General features: G+C 32.4%; 1 long non-coding RNA gene across 1 annotated transcript; it reads left to right on the top strand.

Moving 5' to 3' along the window:
- The first annotated feature begins 10,964 nt into the window (after positions 1–10,964).
- Positions 10,965–14,736, top strand: LOC130460018 (uncharacterized). The gene is made up of 6 exons (XR_008919825.1): positions 10,965–11,045; positions 12,320–12,570; positions 13,150–13,287; positions 13,381–13,518; positions 13,628–13,894; positions 14,432–14,736. It is a non-coding gene; the product is annotated as an uncharacterized lncRNA (long non-coding RNA).
- The last annotated feature ends 7,563 nt before the right edge of the window (positions 14,737–22,299 follow it).

Raw genomic sequence — 22,299 nt, forward strand, 5'->3', positions numbered from 1 at the left:
ATGATCTTTGACCTCTACTTAAATGAGGCTTCTCAACCCTCGCAAGGGAGAAAGTGTAAACTTTCTGATATGGCTCGGTCAGCGGTGGTCTCAAGGCCAGATCTTTTAGGGGAAAGGATCGGTGAAACATGATACCTTGGAAGGATATGGAATTAACTCCGGGCTATCGATTTTTATAGATACGTGAACGCTGGCGTTATGTTTTTTTTCCAAAGGCTATCTTTCAGTAGCAACACTGTTGTTTTTACTTAACTGTAGTAGCGTGTAATTATTATAGTTGAGGTGAATCATGTTCCTGTACGTTGATCTCATCTGTGTGATTGTTACCTATCAATGTTTGATTTGTGATACTTTTTGCCTCCTATACGTGGAGTTTAGATGCATAACTTATGTTTATACTAGCTTTTGGTTGCTGTTGTAGCTGCTGCTATCTCTACAGGCTGCTGCTATGGCTCATGTTACTTATGCAAGTTGCTTCTATTGCTCTTGCAGTGTGGTTTGCAGGCACCTTCTTTATGTTTCTGGTGTGTAGGCTCGCTCTGTGTGCTTGTTGTTTGCTTTGAGTTTCTGCTGTTGTTACTTCGGTTTAGGCTGGTTTGGTTGTGCAGCTGGATGCTAATCTGCTGCTTTATTTTTTGTTTTGATTATTTTCTAACTTTTGATAATAAAGTTAGCTATTTTACCAAAAAAAAATAGGGATGTATACTATTTCTTTAGATGAACTTTGTGTACAAATTTTGTGTTTTTGGTGATTAGTTGCAATGAAATAATTTAAAGTTATGATATTATCTCGCACGCATCGCGTGCATAGAAGACTAGTAAACTTATAAACAAAGGAAGATCATGACTTAACGTATACGAAGTAGTATGAAAACAACTTCATGTTATATAAAAATATAAAAGGCCATTGTTAAATAATTATGCTTAATCGAATGCAAATAATTGAATAAAGTAGATCCCCTATTGTATTTAATATGTTGTGTATAGTTTTAAATAAGTCTATTATATTAGTGAACTAGATATAAGCTCGTGTAATGCACGAGTTAATTTATGTTGGGTTGTATTATTTGATTTTTCACTTTATATATAACCATTTCTTTTGTAATCAAAACTATCAATGTTCCATTCGTCTTTTATTGGAGCCGGTGCATAATGTCTATTAGTCTGTATAGGGATCAACTTTGACATTGGATATGAAGTTTTGCTAATGTATATCTGATTTCTAATTTTATCTTTTCAATAAATGATAAAAAATATTTATCAAATTATATATTTAAATACTCAATTTAATCTTATATTTTCAAAAACTCGCTTTTCCTTATCTTAAATATATTTACTTTATTTTATAATTGCTAAATTATAATATTAATTATAATTAGTGACTGGACAATTATATTTATATAATATATATATATATATATATATATATATATATATATATATATATATATATATATATATATATATATATATATATATATATATATATATATATATATATATATATATATATATATATATATATATATATATATCTCGTGGACGGTAATTGGGAGATATTGGAGATCATAAAATGTAGACAATAAATCTTCTTAACACAATGGGCTTAATATAAGCGCAAATTCTCATTTAAAAGTAGTGTACAAAAATATAGTACATTGAAGTAAAAGAAGTCAAAATGTTTAACAAATTATCCCACTATAATGTAAACGTTATCTATTTTTGAATGATTTATATTTTCTTTATAATAAAAATTATGCCTTCAAAATCACTAATAATGTATAGAGATAACTATATAACCTTTTAAAATCATTATAGCTAGGGTGGTTAATGAGCCAAACCTACTCGTGAGTTATTCGACGTTCGACTCGTCAAAGCTCGGTCAAATTCATCTCGAGTCGGTTGGATTCGAGCTCGGATCTGGCTCGAGATCTTAACGAACCAAGCCCGGGTTATCCTTGACCCAATTCGAAAGCTTGTGAACAAGCTGGAATTTTCATCTAAAGTACTAAAAAATATTTTGTGACTTTGATTCCTACATTGGTAGAAAAATATATGTGGGAAAGTTATTGGGTATATAAAGTAACACTATTATTTGCTTCATTTAGACCTTTATTTAGACCTTTATGCAAAATATATCTTCGATTTCTACTACCTTGACTCAAGTTACCGTAACTTTTCTCTAACTCCAGCATTTGGTTTCATCATGAATTCGTGATTGTATTTAAATTTGTTTCATTTATATCATTCTTATGTGCGTGTGTTTTTTTTTTTTATTATTTATTGATAGAAATGTGAGATTTAAGTTTGGGTCAAGGTTTTGCAACAAATGATTTTTTATTATTTAAATTAATTTTAACATATATTTTAATCGTTTCTTTATTTACAACAGAAAAAGGAAGTAAATTAAAGATCAAATTGAACATAAACATCTAAAACAACCGCATCTTATCTTTACCTCTAAGAGAGGATAAATTTCAGCGGGCCTTGATTTTTGGGATATATTGATTCGTATTTCCTAGATAATATTTTGGGATCTAATTTTATTTACCACTTCACTTTTATGTTCATCCTTACCTTAACTAATCACAAAGTTGTTCTGACCTTAGAATGTATCCTTATCTTAAGAAGAAGAAAATTGCTATAACTGTTTTCTTAGGAAAAATATTATATATCAAAAAATTATGAAGAATTGAAGATGGCATTTTAAAAATAACTTGTGGTACCTAAAGTTCCAATGAAAATGCCCAAATGTATTGATGAAATATGCAAAATTTTGTGGTGCCTAAAGTTCCAATGGACATGTCCAAATGTAAGATGAATCGTTTGAACAACTTGAAATGTTACCCTAGTAAACCCTATGATTATCTTCTAGAATAGCCACTTGAATAAGGATTATATCGAATAGTGCACGTCTCATTCTCTTTAGAAAATACTACTAATTTACATCAATTATTTGGTGACACCTGAATTAATAATAGGTAGTCCTATTATTGAATGACTAGTCTTCTATGCACGCGATGCGTGCGAGATAATATCATAACTTTAAATTATTTCATTGCAACTAATCACCAAAAACACAAAATTTGTACACAAAGTTCATCTAAAGAAATAGTATACATCCCTATTTTTTTTTGGTAAAATAGCTAACTTTATTATCAAAAGTTAGAAAATAATCAAAACAAAAAATAAAGCAGCAGATTAGCATCCAGCTGCACAACCAAACCAGCCTAAACCGAAGTAACAACAGCAGAAACTCAAAGCAAACAACAAGCACACAGAGCGAGCCTACACACCAGAAACATAAAGAAGGTGCCTGCAAACCACACTGCAAGAGCAATAGAAGCAACTTGCATAAGTAACATGAGCCATAGCAGCAGCCTGTAGAGATAGCAGCAGCTACAACAGCAACCAAAAGCTAGTATAAACATAAGTTATGCATCTAAACTCCACGTATAGGAGGCAAAAAGTATCACAAATCAAACATTGATAGGTAACAATCACACAGATGAGATCAACGTACAGGAACATGATTCACCTCAACTATAATAATTACACGCTACTACAGTTAAGTAAAAACAACAGTGTTGCTACTGAAAGATAGCCTTTGGAAAAAAAACATAACGCCAGCGTTCACGTATCTACTAAGCTAAGGTATCAAACTCCAATAAACATTAAATATGTGTTCAATAACCTCAGCTCATGGCTTATATAATAGAGATACAAACTTGAGAAGCGCATTTCCTAGATTAGGGAACAAATTATATATGCAACCTCTAAATATAAAAAGCCCTCAGCTGATCGTTCTTAGCTAAACAAATATATTTTAACTAAACTGATCAAAAGATATCAACCAAAACAAAAAGTAGCAACAAAATTAGAGGCAGAATTCAGGCAAGTAATACCTAGGATCCAGGAGGTATATCACACGATGTCGTCCTTCATACACAAACTCATCAACCATATCCCACCCCCACAACACCATGAAGAACAACCTAAAAAAGGCTACAATAATTATCCCAACTATCAATCCTTAGTCATCAAAATAAACTGAAATTTTTTTCTTACTCTCAACACTTCCAACTCCAATTCAAAAGTAATATTATGTTAATGAATATATTATGGTGTTATCTTGCAAACCGAAAAGCTAAACAACCAACATCATAACAAAGTCAGAAAAGCATATTATACCTATTAGATTTTCTTGGAGCCATTTCGAATTCTTCGGGCTAATGTGGCTATCCCACCACCAAGATTACATGTGTTTACTTTTCTCCATTTCTCACACCAAAAACTATCTGAATTTTCACAATGCACCTTTCAACTAAAATTTACCTGCAAACCAAAATTAGTGATCTTAGGTTAATTACAACTTAATTTAATCATCTCATCATGTTAACAAACACCAGAATTCCTCTTCCAAAGTACCTGATCCATCAAATTAGTAAATTACTCGACTCCAAATCCAATTTCAATTTATCTAACATATTTTGACTTGTGTCAGGACTATCAACAAAAATAGGTTATTTCAGACATCTTACACAGACAAATAAGTTTTTTCAGCATAGATAAGTTCAATTAAGTTTATATAAGTTAATTTTAGTCAAATTTAGGAATATCAAAATAAATATTTACCCATTAACATGTTTAACTATTTTTTTATTTATTTATACATACTGATATATCCAAATATGAAAAGGGCAGTCCATAGTTTAACACTTAACACGAATGAAATAGTAGTAGATCAGAAATGTAGGCAGCTAAGCTTCTGACAAATGATGGAATAATACAAAATTAGTTTCGACCACTAACACCAAGTTGATCTTAATTTTCCGGAAGTGGGTTAGTTTTGAATGTTTAGTGCGCTAAAGAACGACTATAAAGTACTATTATTAGAAGGTGCTAATTAAACTGCTAATAATAGAATGCATGCCACTTGCTACTCTATCTAAATACTCAACCACAGGGTCCATCTACCCATTTAAATATACTTCATTAATCTTGTATTTGGCTTTAGTGATAGGATTAATCACATGTATTTGTCTTTTTAAATCTGGTTTCTCATGATGATTATGTGAATATGATGATACGCCTTATCCTAATGCGGGTTTCAAGCACTCATATATATAATCAATTTAACAAAATTAAGAGAACTAATTGTTTTGGTTATTCAAATTTCATGATCTTACTTCATCACCAGAAACATCGAATTGAAAATTAAACACCATAATCAATTTACCGGAACATAAAATTAGGGTTTCGAAATTGGGGTTTCTGGAGAGATAAATTACCTTTGACGAATTCATCGACGTCAGAAGACCGAAATTAGTCTCAAATCCTTCTCCAAAAGTTGCTTCACATCGAAATTCTTTCAAAAATCTATGCTTTCAGAATAATAATCCAAATCAACAAACTACACAATTTCAATCAAACAGATTTAAGGGTTTCAATCAAAAAATTCAATCAAACAAAATTAAAGGGTTTCAATCAAACACATTCAATAACGCAAGATAGAGATTAAAAAAAAGAGATTTGAGATTAAAAAACAGAGATTTGAGATTACAAAATTAAAGGGTTCCCAAAAATTAACGAATCGAATTGGGGATTTCCCAAAATAACAAAATCTTGAATTTGAAAGAAATTCAAATAACAAAATCTGCGAAATTAAACATTAAAAAACGAATTGACAATCACTCACTCACCAAATCCTTAAAATTTCCCCTGGATGATCAAATAACAGCCCCAAAGCCTGTTGAACCAATTGTTGAGATTAATTTCGATTCCAAAGTGGAACAATCGAGTTGTAGCTTTGTAGAAGAATTGATAGAATCTGGTTTGAGACAATTAGAATTTGCTAGGAATTCAGCGGCTCAAATTTGGTGGGAGAGGATTAGAGGAAGAAGATCGAAGAAGATGAAGAGAAAGGAAGGAGAAAACTGGAGGGAGGAGAGAGAAACGGGAGGGGGAGGGGAAAGGGTTAGGGTAGCAGTCAGCACGATAAACGACTAAAAAAGGGTATATTGGTATTTTTGAATGGGGACACGAAAAGTTAATTTACAAAAACGACCTCAGGAGTTGGCTTATATAATAGAGATATAGGTGTGTGCTTGTTATTTGAGTTAAAACATACATACTAATGAATTGATTTTCGCTTTGAAAAAAATACTCCAAGCCCGGTAGTATGTAAGTCAGGGGGTAATATGTAAGTAAGGGGTAAAAAAATATGTGAGACCAAGCCCAGTCAATGCGGAGGAGCACAACAGTTAGATTGACGAGCATATTTTGTATTAATCCAAACTATTCCATTTTTATGACATGCATATACTTCGTTAGGTAGATATCTGTAACATGAATGCAATCATAAACTAAATTAGGCAGAACTAAATTATTCGTAATACGCCTAAATTTAATCATGACCTAATTATTTATGACATGCATTTACTTTGTTAGGTAGTCCGAATTATGTTTGACATATGCCCAAACCTAATTAAGCATAATCAAAGTTTGAATTTTTGTCATGTACGTTTTAACCTCTCATTCTATTTAGAATACAACTCTATGTTACGTTAAGTATTTGGTGATTTCTAAAATAACAACAGGCAGTCCCATTATTGAATAAGGAAATAAGATTATATATGATCTTATACGAAGTACGGATTACATTCCTAATTATTCTAACAACATCAAAATCAATTTCGTAGGCAAAATATTATATTCCAAAAATAATGAAGATAATTTTAGAATCACTTTGTCCTTATTCTTGGTTCCCTACGCAACAGATTGTGGCACCTAAAGTTCCAATGAACATGCCTAAATGTAAGACGGATCGATTGGATTCTATATGCAACAATTCATGGTTACGACGAGTAGAACGTTGGATAAAACACTTATCCCATGCATCATTCAACGTTTCTTGTACAACGAAGTATGAAAATAAAAAATATCACACGTAAGGATGATTTTGCGACTTTAAAGTTCAATGTTTTGGTTGGAGGTTCATTTAGGTGGTTCAAAACCTTCAACTAGGTCTTTGAATTAATTAACCAATTGCGAAATAACTTGTATACAATAATGATCAATTGACCATAACCTTTTTGGCTGGAATGAGAACTTAAAGAAAATATTTTATTAATAAGAAAAATTAATTAACACTGATTCAAAAAATCCAAAAACATACTAACACACAAACTCAAACACATAGGTACTGATAAATCTACGGCTTTCAAACAAAAATAATGGAAATCAAACTCAAATTTTCGTATTAATTCCGCTTGCGGTTTGTCTTGCTCCTAAGGTTGCTTTTAAGTATCGGTCCTCCGTTGTTGCATTGACAATGGAAGTTGGTGAACCAGCAATTTGACAACTAAGTGTAGATGGAGGTTGTAAAAATATGGATGTTGAGATCATTTTCTTAAAATTATCGGGAAGTTGGTGAACAAGCAATGTGACAACCCTTATTATTACTCAAGAATTTTATCTATATTAACTTTGAAAGTGCAAAAATATCATCCTTATTAGTGGTTCCCTACACAACAATTTGGGGTGTCTAAAGCTAAAATGGACATGCCTAAGTTTAAGACGAGTCGTTTGAACAACTTAAGGTGCTACCCTAGCAAACCCTAAGATTATTCGTGATAATTCATAAAGAATGGAAAATATTCTAGAGCTTTTAAATTAATTTTTAATGGGACGGTGGGAAAGATACAAATGTTAATGGTATACAATATGAATATTGGGAAAGTGGAAAAGATACAAAATAATGATTTTCGCATACTTAGCAGTTACTCTTCATATCCACATTAGTTGTTCGGTTATCTAGTTCGTTTTAAGTGAGAAAACGAGCCTAGCAAGGGCTTCGTTCTTGTTGTGAAGATGGTCAAGTTGATCTTAGTTTCGACCACTAACACCAAGTTGATCTTAATTTTCCGGAAGTGGGTTAGTTTTGAATGTTTAGTGCGCTAAAGAACGACTATAAAGTACTATTATTAGAAGGTGCTAATTAAACTGCTAATAATAGAATGCATGCCACTTGCTACTCTATCTAAATACTCAACCACAGGGTCCATCTACCCATTTAAATATACTTCATTAATCTTGTATTTGGCTTTAGTGATAGGATTAATCACATGTATTTGTCTTTTTAAATCTGGTTTCTCATGATGATTATGTGAATATGATGATACGCCTTATCCTAATGCGGGTTTCAAGCACTCATATATATAATCAATTTAACAAAATTAAGAGAACTAATTGTTTTGGTTATTCAAATTTCATGATCTTACTTCATCACCAGAAACATCGAATTGAAAATTAAACACCATAATCAATTTACCGGAACATAAAATTAGGGTTTCGAAATTGGGGTTTCTGGAGAGATAAATTACCTTTGACGAATTCATCGACGTCAGAAGACCGAAATTAGTCTCAAATCCTTCTCCAAAAGTTGCTTCACATCGAAATTCTTTCAAAAATCTATGCTTTCAGAATAATAATCCAAATCAACAAACTACACAATTTCAATCAAACAGATTTAAGGGTTTCAATCAAAAAATTCAATCAAACAAAATTAAAGGGTTTCAATCAAACACATTCAATAACGCAAGATAGAGATTAAAAAAAAGAGATTTGAGATTAAAAAACAGAGATTTGAGATTACAAAATTAAAGGGTTCCCAAAAATTAACGAATCGAATTGGGGATTTCCCAAAATAACAAAATCTTGAATTTGAAAGAAATTCAAATAACAAAATCTGCGAAATTAAACATTAAAAAACGAATTGACAATCACTCACTCACCAAATCCTTAAAATTTCCCCTGGATGATCAAATAACAGCCCCAAAGCCTGTTGAACCAATTGTTGAGATTAATTTCGATTCCAAAGTGGAACAATCGAGTTGTAGCTTTGTAGAAGAATTGATAGAATCTGGTTTGAGACAATTAGAATTTGCTAGGAATTCAGCGGCTCAAATTTGGTGGGAGAGGATTAGAGGAAGAAGATCGAAGAAGATGAAGAGAAAGGAAGGAGAAAACTGGAGGGAGGAGAGAGAAACGGGAGGGGGAGGGGAAAGGGTTAGGGTAGCAGTCAGCACGATAAACGACTAAAAAAGGGTATATTGGTATTTTTGAATGGGGACACGAAAAGTTAATTTATAAAAACGACCTCAGGAGTTGGCTTATATAATAGAGATATACCCTTTATACAACTTAAAGCTGAACTTAATTAGTTAATGAATTTTCTGATTTATATGGCGTCAAACTAAAATGTACTGAAACTCTTCTTGACGTACGTGATCTTTGTTAATTGATATTTCAATTTTTGCGATGTGAGAAAGTATGCGAAATTAATTGGACTATAGTGTAAATTTTTTGGTGTGCCAATAGCTATGCCTAATTTAATCTAAAATAACCTTGAAAAGTTTGATAAAAGAAGACTGGCAGGAAAGATTGGGAGTGATAGTGGTTTTCTCCGGCTTTGACGATCAAAGTTCTAGTCGGCTGATGGTTTGTTAGCGTGACTTAATGCATATTGTCATGATATCAAATCTAGTTTTTTTTGTTTGTTTAACACGTTTTTAAATATTCTACAAGTAATTGTGATCTTTTCAAAATTTTCATTTTATTTTAAAATAGATTTGTTATCTTTAAACATAAAATTCTGCTTATCTTTAAATTTATCCCTATCTTAAAACAAATAAGAGTAATAACCATTTTCTTAGACAAAATATTCATCTCTACCCTTTAAAAATTGGGAGATTAGTTACTGTTCCTTATGAACATGCAGTAACTCCCCATATATTAATTATTTATTTTGCTTTTTTTTTTAACTAATTATCCTAATTTCTCTTTAACTAATTTGTCAACTACCTTTATCAAGGGCAATAGTCTTATTGAGACTTAATCTAAACACTTCACTGCATGTTCACATACCATACCCTAACACAATCAGAATTCCCATATATTATTTGGTATCAAACATATATAAAATGGGTTATGATTAACTAAATAAGAGTTTCCTTTATTCATAGGAAGAAGAAACTCATTTAAATAAATTTATAAACAAAGGAAGTTTCATGACATAACATATACGGGAATAAGCAAGTTCATGCAATATAAAAACACAAAAGACCGTTGTTAAATAATTGTGCTTAATCGAATGCAAATAATTGAATAGCCCCTAGTGTATTTAATATTTGTGTACGGTTTTATTTATGTCTAGTACATTGAATTACTCGTGTCCGAAACTATAAAATCTAGCTTGGTTCACGGCAATTGGTGTTAGTCGTATTTATCATAAGTGAATGTATCTCATTATAATTAGTATTTGTAATAAAACAACCTATCTGTAGCCATCTATTAGAAATCAAGCATCTCTATTATATAAAGGAACAGCTGAGGGTATTTTGGTAACTCAACTTTTCGTGTCCCCAAGCAAAAAGATGAAAATACCCCTCATTGGTTGTTTATCGGGGCTTGCTGAGCCTTCGTTTCTAGGGCGATGTTTCGTTTATCCCATCTCTCTCCTCTCACCTGCCTCTCTCTCCCTCTCACTTTTCTCTCTCCTCTCACCTTCGTTTCTAGGTTAGACTTCCTAGGTTACACTTCCTCGCCGTCGTCCCTCTTTAATGGCGACTCTGAGGTCAATCGGAGGGAAATGCAGAGCTCTATTGGCGGCAGCAAATTCCTTCACCACCGCATCAACGACCGCTACTGGTGCTGCAAAAAGATCGAAGCCTCCTTTCTGCAAAAATAATATAGGTATTTTGGTCTCTCCCACCCTCAGCGACTTGGAACTACATCAAGCTTCACAATCTTCAGGTATTTTGATTAGATCTTTGGTTAAACTTATTTTTAGGGTTTTAGGTCCTTTGCACTTGACGCATTTTGGTTAATTCTTCCTCTGATATGCACTTCAACATCACCAGGGAAGAAATGTACGACATTTTCGGGAATTAGGGATCAATTCTCCAAATTCGTGAAAAATACTCAGAAGATCACCACCTGAAGAATAAGATCGAGCTCCTTAGCACACCGATGATGTCCTCAAGGTACCTTTCTCTCTCCTAGGGTTTTTATTTTTGTTTGGATTTTGTTGTTGTTATTTTATGGAATTATTTGTTTATCACTCCTAGAGTTTTTAATTTTGAATTTGATTTGAGGTTAATTTGTTTGATTTCAATGTAGATATGGTGGAAATTTCAATTTTTCCCCAAAAGTCGGAATTTTGAGGTTTCAAGTTCTTTTGGATTTTTCTTTTGAAAATTATGAACTTGGGTGTTCTAAAATTTTGGGGATTTGGATTTTCAGGGTTCAATTTAAGTTCTTTTATTTGGAATTGAAGGGTACTTAATTAATTTGTAATTTGCGCTTTGTGCATAATGAATGAAGGGTTACTGGGATAGGTGATTTTTTGCCATGATTTCTATGCTCCTACTCTGTTTTCTGGCGCATCAGTGTGGGTTTGTTGATTTTTGTGTGTGTTCCCTTATTTTAGTCGAATTCCGATGGACTGAAACTCTTTTTTTTTTTTTGTAATTTTATTTTTTTGTCGATATAAGTGAACCTGCTTCTTCCTTACACGGGATAATTAAGTTGAGATTTCAATTGATAATTTGTTTTAAGTAAATTGGTAAATATTAGTGCATTGTGTTTTTGTAGTTACGACTTTTGACGATCGTTTTTCTATTTGTTTAAAATCTTTGATGTAATTTGCAACGCCAAGATTTGATGCTAAATGAGATCATGTACCTAAAACTATTAGCTTTTGTTGCTTTTTTCTGGATAAATTCAAAATTTAAGAGTAACTGTTCTCATCAATTTTGCGGTTGAGGTTTCCGGATTGCGACGAGAAACCATTTTGACGAGTGAGTTGTTATTTTTGGTATAGAGACATAGAGATCACCTACTTAGGTTTGTTGTTAACATGGGTTTTGCTCTTCTGTTTTGATTAATTTTGGGAGTGTATGATTTTGCTTAATGCTTCACATATTTCTCTCCGACTCCATAACTATATTGTTGACATAAGTATAATTGTGCTTATGATGCGGTGACTTGGGTGACAGATCCATTAATTTATTTATTTTTGTAAAAGAAATTGGTTCACAAAAGTTTTCGCTTGACTAAAGCTTTCGCTTTGGCGGTCTGAGTTCTGTTGGTGATCCTCTTCGCTATTTCATTTGGTAAAGAAAACACAATCCCTTCCCTACCAGAAGTGCATTGCTTATTCTTCTTCCCACTATTTACATAACTACAGATGTGACACTACAATTAATAATTTAGCATTTATTAAAAGTATCTAATACATCATTGTGAGTCTTACCAGGTTTAACACTTTCAAAAGAATCTGGAACTGAAGCAAAGCCAGATCGGTATAGCAGCCTCAATGACTGCAAATTAGAGGATTGTCCATGTGTGAACGGAATCTGCCAGTGTCATTAAATGAGGGTGGCAGAAGAAGCTTATTCAAAGATACCAGCTCAACTAAATGACAATGCCAGACTTCAATGTTATGGAGACTGTAAATGCAAACAAACTGAAGTTCAAGTATGATGCAGCATAAATCGCACATCAGTGGTGAGTTTCATTTGATTTAATTTTATTAATTTGTTTTTACTAATTTAATTTTACCTATTTGTGAATTTTTATTTTTATGGGATTTGACAGTTGGCTGGTTGATTTTGGTTGAAATAGTACTTGCTTTGATGAAATTCAAAAGTACTCCAATATAAGGCTAGATATTGGTATTGATTTTGGTTGAAATAGTACTCCAATATATGACTGTAAAAATTACTCAATATTGTTTGCAACAGTTATTATCTGGATCGATTGATTTCTGGGAATATTTGTTGTTTTGATGCTTTATATGATTCTATGTTCATTTTCCGTGAGTCAAATTCCGGGTTTTGTTGATTTTTGCTGGAAGAAAACAGTTATCATCGGTCCCATTTGTTTTGTGTTTGATCTGTGCATATTAACTAGAGATTGAGATAGATGTATCAATGTTTGTTTGAGTGTATGACTCCATTCTGATCGACTATTTTATGAGAATTATTGAATTTCTGAACTCTGTATGAATATAGAGCTAGAGTCATGATTTGCAGTGAAACCCTTCAAACACATATTTTATCTTCAATTAACCTTCTCCATTTGCAGCTGGCGTGACATTGTTGGAAAAATGCATGGACAACCTAGAAACCCTTCAAAGCCCGAAGATGAAGCCGCTTCTGCTGCCAAAACCGCTCAATAACGCACTCTTCAATCCCAATTTATCAACTATCATCACAATCTAAAGTATTTATATTTCTATGTGTGTTTGTCTCCCTCTCTCTCTTACACACAATTATGATATCTAATGTATATATCTTTTTTGAATATGGGTTTCAGTTACGCCAAAGAAGCTGTAGAAATCAGCGCAAAGCTTCTTGAGATTAATCCAGAATTCTCCACTGCCTGGAACTATTGGAAACTTGCTGTTGAGCATTTTCTGATCCTGTCTCTATTTTGAATGAGGAACTCCGCGTTGTAAGTGCTCCGTTTTACTTTTATAGATTAATTTGCATAGGTTTGATTTACTTTTCTGTATTTTTTTTATTGCAATTTTTTAATTATATTTCTGATTATTTTTTGACAGAAAGAAGAAAATATCGAGTGGACTGAGACGATGTCTCAGAGCTTTAAGTTGATGGACAACGAGGTAGGAGAGAGATCAAAGAACAACGCCGGCCCTACGACGTCAATGAGCTGTCGTGAGTATCAAACACCTCAGTGCGACGCCGTGGGATCTACCACCGTTGTCTCTGCTGTAACCCCGGAGAAAATCGTCGTATCTAATTGCGGCGATTCACGCAATGTCCTTTGCCGTAAAGGCGTCGCAATTCCTCTATCTTCCGATCATAAGGTATATTTACCGCTTAATTATTATTTTATTGTTTAATTATTGATAATTAAGTTGAAGGAAAACTAATTTTTGTCTGAATTGATTTATAATTTTGAGGGATGATTTTGGGGGTTTTCCGTCGCTGTCGTCCATCAATTTATTAGATTTTTCTATGATCTGTAAATAAAATCAATCTTTATTTGATTTTTGATCTGCAAATTTTCCGGGTTTGCTTAAATTTTATCTGAAGAACAAAGCGTGGGTTTTCCATCCCTGTTCATTTGGAAATCAATCTTGCGTTTTTTGTGTGATTCTATCAGCAAATTATAGAAATTGAGAATAGGTATTTTGATTTTTGTTCTGAAGTCTAATTATATACTTTCTGCCACAGTAATACCGCAATTTACTCTTCTTTCTGTCTGTCGTTGGGTACATAATTTGAACTTTTTGGTGGTTGAATTTGATTGGTGATTGAATTTTTTGGTGATTGAATATTGATTGGTGGTTTCCTCAGAATTTTCAACGATCTTTGTTTGAATTTGGTTGATTTTTTTACAGGTCAAAGTTGAAGGATGATTCTGTTATATTTTTTTGAGAGAATATCATGTGAGGAATCGGAAAAAGTTGAGGCGATTAGCTTCGACAAGAGCAGTGATACGACACCCTGTCAACTCATCGCTCGATGCTTATGGTTTTTGTTGTTGCTCAATACCGTGAGACAGCAGCAGAACACTGCAGCAATAGAGTGAATCAAATTCATAGGATTCAGTCAAGAGAAACCAAGGACAGGTTAGGAAAGTAGCAGTTGCTGTGTTCTGCTGCAGTGTTCTGCTGATGTCTTAGCATAAAGGCATATCCAATGCAGCTCCTGCTGATATTCCATTTTGTTCTTACCTATACTTACATCTCATTCTGAGATTGAAGTGGTCATGGATATCAAAGAACCCATGATTCATGATTATATTGTCAATCTTTGGTTCTCTATATCACCTACTGCATTCTTTCAGGTTTAGATCTCTTGCCGTTGTTAAGTCTTACAATATGGGTGATTTGTTTGACACTAATTATGAACTAATTTGCAGGTTAAATTTGAGCTGCAAAGAAGACATATTCTTTTGCAGGAGACTGGCTGGTCTAAATCTAGATACTTTACTTTTTGATATATGTTGTTGGACTGGCACAATATTACCATAATGTTGTTGGAATTCTTTTATATGTTGTTGGACTTCTTTTATTTTTTGGACTTCTTTTATATGTTGTTGGACTTCTTTTATTTTTTTGTTCCAATATCATAATGTTAGAATGAAAGAAATTGCTTGATAGCCAATGCTATTAGAATATGTATTTAGTTGTATTTAGTTGAGATTATGAGATACCATGGAAGCTATGAGCGAGAACAAGAAGTTGAGTCATCTAAATGCTATATTGGTGATTGATTGACTACATGGCTCATTTTAAGCCCGCCATATAGTTTTGTAGCTTCTTTAATTCCTATCAGTTTATGTTGATCTACTGATTTTGTATGATGCGAACTGCTTTTTAGCTATTTTGAATTTTTTCAGGATCTGATTGGGTTTATGAAATTGAACAATGAGAAGCAGATGAGTAACATAACATAAATGTTGCTTGGATGGAATTTGATCAATGTAATCTCTATTTAGATAGTGACTTAAGTAGATTTTGATGAGTTTGTCAATACGCAATTTTTAGTTTTTATACAATCTCGCACGCATCGCGTGCATATAAGACTAGTCTATTAGAAATCAAGCATTGTCTATAATATAACGGGCTCTATCCCTCCTTCTCAGGTGTCATCCATATTAATTAAAAACGTGCATGGTCTACAGTGATTGCATTCAAAATCAAAACAGTCAATCGGAAACTCAAAGTTTGAGAATGATGTGTTGTGTGACTCAAAGTCCCACACCTAGTTACTTAAACCTAAAAGCACTAATAAATTAAAATACTTAAAGCATGAAACACTAACGTAATAATACATTTAGTTGTTAAAGAATATTTAAACCTACATACACTAACGTAATAATAACTTTAGCTGCAATATATAAAATATTTAAAGTGGAAAACAATATAGTAGCTCCATATCTAAAGTGAAAAACACTATTGCAATACTCCGTAATAGTTTTAGTTGTAATAAAAACCTATAACGACTGTGATGGTAAATTACATAGTAAGCAAAAGAAAATATATCATGTTCCTATTTTATATCTACAACTATTCATATCTCCAGAGTTTTTCAATTCTTTATCGATTTGGACAACACAACACCACGATTATTTAAGAATCCTTAAACTCTTTTGGATGAGACATCCGGAGATCATATAAGTGCATAGTGAATAATCATAACACAATGGGTGTACGCATTCATCATAAAAATATCTATAACATTTAGTACTTTGATGTTCTTTTACGCTGTTTAATGCATATTAGTAAACATATGATACTTAAATAATATAATATGTAATCCAACAATGTTTTACCTAAAATATTTTTGGTTTATACACTAGTTAAATTTAAAGTCGAATTTAGTACTATGTAGGAATAGTGTAGCAGTAAAATTGTTGCTAGTATTTATATGGAAAGGATAAAAACAACCATACAGAAGTATATGAATTATAATTAAATCATACAACAATACAAGAGTATAGTCGTGATAAGATGGTAATACCCAACCGTTATATGGTACTAAACATAACAAGGTTCAGTTAAATTCAGATAAGTTCATATAATATAAGTTTAGGAAAAAATAATTTTTTTATACATTTTTACGCATAAAGTAGTTTCTTTCAGACAAAATAAGTTTTTTTTTCCGGATAAAATTAGTTCAGATAAGTTCAAACAAAACACTAGAATAGAACGGAGCCTAAATCACCTTAACACAACGGGTCTAATATAATATTCCTATTTAGCTGTGATGTACAATATTTATTGTACATCGAACTAAAAGTTAAGTCAAACTATTTAAAGTTCCTATAATGTAAATGTTATCTATATTTTATTAATAATTATATCTTCATAATAAAAAAAAAGTATCTCAAAAATCACCAATAATGTATAAAGTTAACTATAAAATGTTTATCCAAAAAAAATTAGAATATAAAAGTCAATCAGAACATGTTAAAGGTTATCAAAATTGGGTAAAAGTAAACCCGATTTACAAAAGTTATTATGCACCTAATGTGTGCAAGAACTTTTATAATATAACATTCCTAAAAGTCCCACATCGACGATGTAAAATAAGATGAAAACAAAAGAAACATATAAAAAAACACAAACTACATTAATATATTATTTCCATATATATATAGGTCTTAGTGAGGTTTGCCTCTGATAGGCCCTCGGCCCCACAGAGCTTTGCCTTTTATTGGGCCTTGTTGACCATTTGTCTCTTGTTGGCCTCATCGAGCTTGTGTAATATTTTTAAGTGAAATTGTTGGATGTTAGGCCCTGTGCTTGGAAGTTGTCCACAATCCAAGCCCAAAACAATAAGCAAAACAGACAAATCCAAGCTTAAAATAATGCCCAAGAATTGTATTAGATTGAGATGTTGATTTTATTACTTGCCTCCCATATCTATCCTTTATTTCTCTTTGATGTGGGAGTGAGAGCAATCAAAAACAAGACTTGCGCATAGAACCAAATAACCAATACAACAATGAGAACTTCAATAGCATGTTACTGCATCAAAAGCAAAGACAACAATTAAGCGACAAAAAAATGGGGCATGAATGTGGTAATTGGGGTTTGGTTTTGTAGAGGTCAAGAGGACAGAGAAAGTGACGAGTTTGGGTAATTGGGGTTTGGTCTTGTACAGTTTTAGATTTTGTGTGGTCGTTGTTGTGTTGGGTGGCGTGATTTCCGATTAGGCTAGAAAAAGGGACGGTGGACGGTGGTGATTGGCCATCATCGAAGAGATCCATAAATATAGAAATGAAACTGGAAGGAAATATTTCATCTCAACTTTGGATTCTTAATTCTTAAGACGGATGTTTGAGATGTGTTTTTATTCTTGGAAATCAATAGATTTTTGGTATTCTAACTTATTAATCAGAAATAGAAAAGAAAAACCAACTTGAGCATTTAACGCTTAGAAATGGAAATGATTTTGGAAACGATCCTGGCAATCTCTTTGCAAACCACGAAGAAAGAGAAAACAAAGAGGAAGAAGTGATTTACTTGGTTTGACTTTGATCACAGGTGCAAAATAGTGATTTACTTGGTTTGGCTATTTTTTTGGCATATTTCCAAGGCAAGGAAGTTTATTTTCAAAAATAAACGTAGTCCCACATCAATGGCGTTCCACAAAATGAAAGCAATTAGAAATTATATAAGCAAGAAATGTCCATGATAATAGCTTTGTATTCAAAAGGACTATTGTTAAACTCTATATATGGGCCTTAGAATATTATTTGGGTTTAAAATATTGATTTAATATTTGTAACATAGGGTGAATATTTATTAGAGCTTAGCATAATTTTGAACCTTTGAACCTAGCCTTTAAGCTCGAGCTAAGGAGAGCCTAGTTTTGGGCCTGAGCTCAAATGTTCAGATTTGTTTAGCTTTGTGTTCTAGCCGAGCAAGTGACAACAAGTACGAGGTTATCAAGCCCTAATTCGACTTAATTATAACATTGTGAACAACTCAATAAGCCTTTTATAATTTTAGTAAGAACATAATCTTGGCGTGCCCAAACTTCATATGGGAACACAAATCCAATATTTTGGAGTTTCAAACTACTCCGTTTGGGTATTTTAGAAACGAATAGTTTAATTTCATAATTTTATATTATTATTTCAATATGAGATCACACATACAATATTAATGAGGAATAATTTTCATTTAAAAAAAGAAAAATATTTTTATTATACGTTAAATCGCATGTATAATACCAGTTAAAAATCAATATTTGCGCCTATGATGTATTAACTATTAAGCATTGCTAAGACGTACTCCCTCAATATGTGCCTAAATACATTTTGGGAACCCTTTCATACCATTTGTAATCATTAAAAAATGAAAAAAAACCATTTATATATAGTCATTAAAAATAAAAATAAAACATAAAACAACATCGTATATAAATAAAAGATAATAATGAAGAAGATAAAAAAAAAAGTACCAATGATATTATACAAATTAATTGTTCGAAAGAAAATAGGAAAGCCCAGATCATTGGACCTATAAAAATAGCTAACTAAAATAATCTGCACTTTCACTTCAAGAAAAAGAAGTTTTATATTGCATTTCCATATCAATGCAGGATCACATAAATCTTTCGTTGCAATAGGACACAAAGTGTTAGATAACATCCTCTTCATTTTCCAAAATGTCAACCTTCATCTTTGACTCATTATGTCGACTGCTAAACAACTTCAAAAAGCAATCAACATACTCCTTGCGCATTTCGTCGGTCTAAAGAAATGAAAATATTTAATCAATAAAGTTGTACGCGAGGAATGTTTGAATTAAATTAGAGAATAAACTTTACCAAAATTACCGTGAACGAGATTTTAGTACAGTCTACAATTTTTCCAGCTTCAATATACTTGATTATATACATTCCACAATCAAATCCATTTGGCTGAACAAGAACATTTAGATTTTTTGTGACAAATAATTGCTTAAAATATATCTCCATATCATAATTTGTTTTAAAATAATTCTTGGATTGTTTTTTAGCTGTAAAGAAAAGAAAAAATACAATGAATTGTTAGCATATTTTCAACTTTAAAACGCATTATATACGGATTAAACGAAAGGTGAATCAAATATCATTTGATGGTTAATTAATCGTTCAAAGATTCCATTTAAAAAAAAGTCCATAAAAAATCTATGTCGTGTTTATTTCAAAGTGGTGTTCTTATCACAAAATATGACAGAAAGGGAGGTCAAGCTATTGGCATGATTTTTTTAGATAATATCTATTAGCTATTTTCTTATCTAAAAGTATATTTCTTATCACAAAATATCTAAAAGTTCTAAAAGCAAAAAAAAGTACAAACTCTAGAATTCTAGTACATACAAACTCTAGAATCCTATTACATACAAACTTAGACAATAATATTTATAGAACCAAATAATATGAGTAAAATTATATCTTGGCCAGCTATATAATTATATATTGCGTGTGACCATATGTTGAGATAGATTATTAAGAGTATTAAGTAAACTAGTACACTTAGAAGTGCATTCGACGTACGACTAATTAGTAATCCCTTATTAGAGTAGTTGTAGGAGTCTTGTAATATACGAAGTACTAGTCTTCTATGCACGCGATGCGTGCGAGATAATATCATAACTTTAAATTATTTCATTGCAACTAATCACCAAAAACACAAAATTTGTACACAAAGTTCATCTAAAGAAATAGTATACATCCCTATTTTTTTGGTAAAATAGCTAACTTTATTACCAAAAGTTAGAAAATAATCAAAACAAAAAATAAAGCAGCAGATTAGCATCCAGCTGCACAACCAAACCAGCCTAAACCGAAGTAACAACAGCAGAAACTCAAAGCAAACAACAAGCACACAGAGCGAGCCTACACACCAGAAACATAAAGAAGGTGCCTGCAAACCACACTGCAAGAGCAATAGAAGCAACTTGCATAAGTAACATGAGCCATAGCAGCAGCCTGTAGAGATAGCAGCAGCTACAACAACAACCAAAAGCTAGTATAAACATAAGTTATGCATCTAAACTCCACGTATAGGAGGCAAAAAGTATCACAAATCAAACATTGATAGGTAACAATCACACAGATGAGATCAACGTACAGGAACATGATTCACCTCAACTATAATAATTACACGCTACTACAGTTAAGTAAAAACAACAGTGTTGCTACTGAAAGATAGCCTTTGGAAAAAAAACATAACGCCAGCGTTCACGTATCTATAAAAAACGATAGCCCGGAGTTAATTCCATATCCTTCCAAGGTATCATGTTTCACCGATCCCTTCCCCTAAAAGATATGGCCTTGAGACCACCGCTGACCGAGCCATATCAGAAAGTTTACACTTTCTCCCTTGCGAGGGTTGAGAAGCCTCATTTAAATAGAGGTCAAAGATCATGGCCAGACAATGAACTTGATGCAACAAAATATTGTTTTCTTGATCAGGAGGTAACATCTTTAGTATGTGAACATTCACCTACAATAAGAGAATCAACCATTTATGACAATATAAAAAAGAAACCCTTTCATGTGGACAAAAATATCAGCCTGAATAGATGTTAATGCTCCTCAAGCAGCTCCTTTTAAGCCCTAAAATAAATTATTCAATTATCCTAACAGTAATTAAGTTTGGGCAAGGTAGCATGATCGTTTATGCACAAAAGTCTAGTTCATATTACAAAATAAGCTAGAGCAATTATCAAACAGCGAAAGTGTAAGAGATGGGTCATTCATGTATCCTTTTTGAACAAAATCCTTTCCCGTAGGTAGGAAACCATTCACAACCAAAGAATAACTGTTATCAGCAAGTCAAATAGAAACTTAAAGTACCTTTCCATGTCCATTGGCGTGTTTAAGCAAGTTTCACGTTCTTTACACTCCAACAGGTTTATTTTTGGGGTTTTTTCTCAAGGGCAGTAGAAAGCACTTCTAATCAATTGAGGACCAATTATTAGCCACTGAGGGGCAAGGGCTGATGACTGGATATAGCAGAAAGATGCTTCATCCTTTTGACACAAACTTGTTCTTTAAGGTATAAAACTTCCAAGAATTTCTATATTACAACTAAGCTAAGGTATCAAATTTCAAGCTTTGTAGTATAGCCCCAATAGGCAGTGATTTCTCGGTACCAGAAGCTTTGTAGAATAGTCAAGGCTAATTTCTATATGACAACTAAGCTAAGGTATCAAACTCCAATAAACATTAAATATATGTTCAATAACCTCAGCTCATGGCTTATATAATAGAGATACAAACTTGAGAAGCGCAATTCCTAGATTAGGGAACAAATTATATATGCAACCTCTAAATATAAAAAGCCCTCAGCTGATCGTTCTTAGCTAAACAAATATATTTTAACTAAACTGATCAAAAGATATCAACCAAAACAAAAAGTAGCAACAAAATTAGAGGCAGAATTCAGGCAAGTAATACCTAGGATCCAGGAGGTATATCACACGATGTCGTCCTTCATACACAAACTCATCAACCATATGAAGGAAATAATTCCGTTGGTCCAAGTATGCATTCAATGTTAAGTCTAATAAATGCGGTTCAGTATTAATTAACAAGTTAATAATTCAGTGAGATCAAGTGAGCTGAATGCCTGACTAGAGGCCGCTTCAGTTCAAGTGGAATTAATTATATTAATCCACAGCTTACTCTTGATTGAACCCGTAGGGTCACACAAATAGTACGTAAACGGATCAAGTATTTAATGGTATTAAATACTCCA

The sequence above is a fragment of the Spinacia oleracea genome, chromosome 4 (genome assembly GCF_020520425.1).
Source record: "Spinacia oleracea cultivar Varoflay chromosome 4, BTI_SOV_V1, whole genome shotgun sequence".
Taxonomy (NCBI): domain Eukaryota; kingdom Viridiplantae; phylum Streptophyta; class Magnoliopsida; order Caryophyllales; family Amaranthaceae; genus Spinacia; species Spinacia oleracea.